Genomic DNA, 3,566 nt, shown 5'->3' with positions numbered 1-3,566 from the left:
TGCATTTTTAATTTTATTTCCATTTTCAAAAAAATAAACAAATCCTAATACTTAAAAACAGTGTGATCCAGTATAGCACACAGTTACTTCCCTCTACATGCACACTGCTTTACTGCACATCTCGTGTTATAGTCATGGCAGCTATAGGAGTTTGTAAGGTTCTTTATGTAGGGAGGCCCTTTACCAGGTTGATGGTACACAACTGTTTACTTGATTACATACTAGTTTGAACACAGAAGAAAAAAAAACAAACCCCGCACTATATTTTCAAAAGTCGTTGCCTATGAACCAATTATTTTATTTTTTTAAGCCTTAGAAATACATGCCAGAAAGTATACTTGTATATGTCAGTGAGTCAATAGGTTTCAGCACTGCATTCAAAAATATCCAAAGTGTATGACAAGTTCTGTCAGGGTTGTGAGGTCAGAGAGTTAAAGGGACCATCTCTGCTCCCTTATTCCAAGATCAACTCATCAGATGTGCACTTTACTCCGATGTTCTCTTAAATACATAAGACCGTCATTCAACTGTTAAGAAGTGTGTATCTTGTGACATCTACGTCATGAAGTCTGTTATTTGGTTTTATTGTTTTGATGATGCATGTGGGAACCATGTTGTTAATTTGTTGCATGTCCGAGATTGTTTCTGCCTTGTCATTGTTACAATGTGTGTCCGTGTTTATGCATCTTCCCGAGGCAAGAACGTCCACTCGCCTTTTATCAAAGTCTTGTTTCACTCCTGCCACATCAAGCCCACTTTCCTGTGCTAAATATGATTGGACTATCGCACATATCGATAGTCCAATCAGAGAACGTTTCACAAAATAAACATCTACGACTGGTAAACCTTCGTATGAAAGTGATTTACGGCTGCCTGTCTTTGTTGACACAAATATGTTTTTTCATTTTTTAAACCCCTCAACTATTGCCCTTGTTTTTGTGGGCGTCGCCTATGGTAGCCACCCTCTTTTTGAAGCTATACGAGATAAGAACAGCGATCTGATTGGATATCGCGTTTTCATTACAAGGGGCACATCTCTTGATTTATGTGAGGTGGCGCCAGGGCTGAGCCAAGAAAAGTGGCCTTGATGTGGCAAGGGTAGAAACTGGGCTTTGATATAGGCTGGTGGACACGCTTGCCTCGGGAAGATGGTGCTCATGTGGTTACAACAATTATGGTGATAACTGATTTTTGTACAGATATTTGACGCTGCAACTTGCAGTGAGAGGGGTATTTATAGCCAAATTGAAATAAAGGTATTTTCTCATATATACAAGTCTGTTGTCACTGACTCCAGTTAGACTGCTGCTACTGCATGCTGTGTCCTGCCTGGATCTTTGACCTGGAGAATAGGACCACTTTCATGTAGACCCAACTGTTGGTTTGTTGTTTCATGCCACACTCAGCAATATTCCATCTATAGGATGGCGGTCTGTAAATAATCAAGTCTGGGCCAGACGATCCAGTGATTGACATCATGAGCATCGACCCACGCAATTGGGATAGGAGTGAGTGAGACACCAGAAATGGGCTTCATACATTGTACCCATGTCGGGAATCGAACCCGGGTCATCGGCGTTACGAGCGAACGCTTTAACCACTAGGCTACCCGACCGCCCCAATTGGGATAGGATAACATGCATCAACCAAGTCAGTGAGCCTGACCACCCGATCCCGTAAGTCGCCTCTTACGACAAGCTTGGGTTGCTTAAGACCAATTCTAAACCGGAATCTTCACGTGACCCATGGGTCTCTAGGGGCAAGTCCAACATGATACAAAGGAGACGAGGAAGCAATAGAAATTGTAGTGAAATAACTATTAGTTACAAAACATGTCATTAGATCATTAATTTCTGTAATTAGATATGAGGATGTCACTTCAACAGAAAATTAAAAGAAGATATGATTTTAAGAAATTGTTACTTTATATGAAATTATATTGTAAGTAGTGCTAAATTTTCTTCCAGTTGTGAGTGAATGATGTTATATGCCAAAGTCGGCAAAATTTACAGTCGTATGTCATGCATGGTGGTCTGTGTGGTCAAATCGGGGCTGAGCAAACCAGTGGTTGATAGTATGAACATCAATCCTTGCTGTTAGGGAAGTATGGCATGAATTAATTTCACCCTCCACTACTCTGACAAGCATAAGGTACTGAGGATCTGTTTTACCCAGACTCCCACTATGGAACCATGGGTGTTAAACTAGCACTGTGAAGATATGGGTTAGAATTGGTCTTCAGCAACCCATGCTTGTCATAAGAGGTGATTAACATGATTAGGTTGTCAGGCTCGCTGACTTGGTTCATGTATGTCATCGTATCTCATTTGGTAGACAGATGCTCATGATGTCAATCACTGGAATATATAAATATCACTTCCAGGGTGGGGACAGCTGTTGCCATGGAATCGTGCAGCAAGGCATTGTTACTTCAGTTACAAACCAGAATCCTTGTAGTCAGTTATCAAAGCATTAATTTAGTCAGTTGTGGTATCAAAGAGAATGAATAACACAATTCACAAACACAAACAGAAATAAATATTTATTTACACATGAGGGACTCCCTTACACCAAAGAAGTAAGGCCAGGCGTTTTATATTTTTTGGATTACGGACTAATTTTTTAGAAAATGTAAAAAAAAATCAGATTTCCATTTTTTTTCCCTGCCGATAGCCATGTAGTCAGTTATTTTATTTGTTATCATCACCTTTAATAAAAAACATGAAGTTACTGTTGTAAACTAGTAAAGAGATACATGATCAATCTTTGTTGATCTTGAAGCCATGAACATGAATAGCCTCCCTTGACAATTGTCCGTGTTGTAAGTGGCAGAATTTGTATTGTTACAAGGGGCATTATCGTCACAAATGGTGGTCTTTTGAGCACAGAATATGTTCATAAAGTATGCCAGAGGCATTCTCCATTAAAAAAAATGCATCTGGCCCTTTTTTTTTTCTCCTCCAACCCTGGACTTTGGGCTGAAAATCCGTAATCCTTAAAATAAAAAAAAGGCCTGGCCTAATATAACCCGGTGGATTCATGTCCACCAATCCTGACATGAAAGACGATTCGGACGGTAGACTTAAGTATATATACAAGTACATGTGTACCTTCTCAACATATCCTCATAGAGCTGTATCAGTGAATCAGTCCCAAGCAGGACCTTTAGATATCATAATTGGTATTTCTATAGCATATTTTATATAGAAATGCCTTTGAAAAGCTTTTAATAAATCCAATTTTGACAGCATTTCATTCTGTCTTCTAACAACATAAACATTGACATATCAACCGATTCACTTACAAAGTTTCATAATATTACCAATCATCCTTGTCCAAAGGGGCGGTGGGTTAGCCTAGCGGTTAAAGCGTTTGCTTGTCACAGTGAAGGCTTGGGTTTGATTCCCCACATGGAAACAAGGTGTGATGCCCATTTCTAGTACCCCCAGCCATGATATTGCTGGAAAATTGCTAAAATTGGTGTAAATTCCAACTCTCTCCTTGTCAAAAGGTACATTTGACACAAAACATCTAATGGAACAGCTGTCATGTTTGTTCTGTGAATC

This window comes from Haliotis rufescens, unplaced genomic scaffold (assembly GCF_023055435.1).
Source record: "Haliotis rufescens isolate VD_foot unplaced genomic scaffold, xgHalRufe1.0.p SCAF_3, whole genome shotgun sequence".
Lineage (NCBI taxonomy): Eukaryota > Metazoa > Mollusca > Gastropoda > Lepetellida > Haliotidae > Haliotis > Haliotis rufescens.
Note: the sequence above shows the minus strand (reverse complement) of the source record.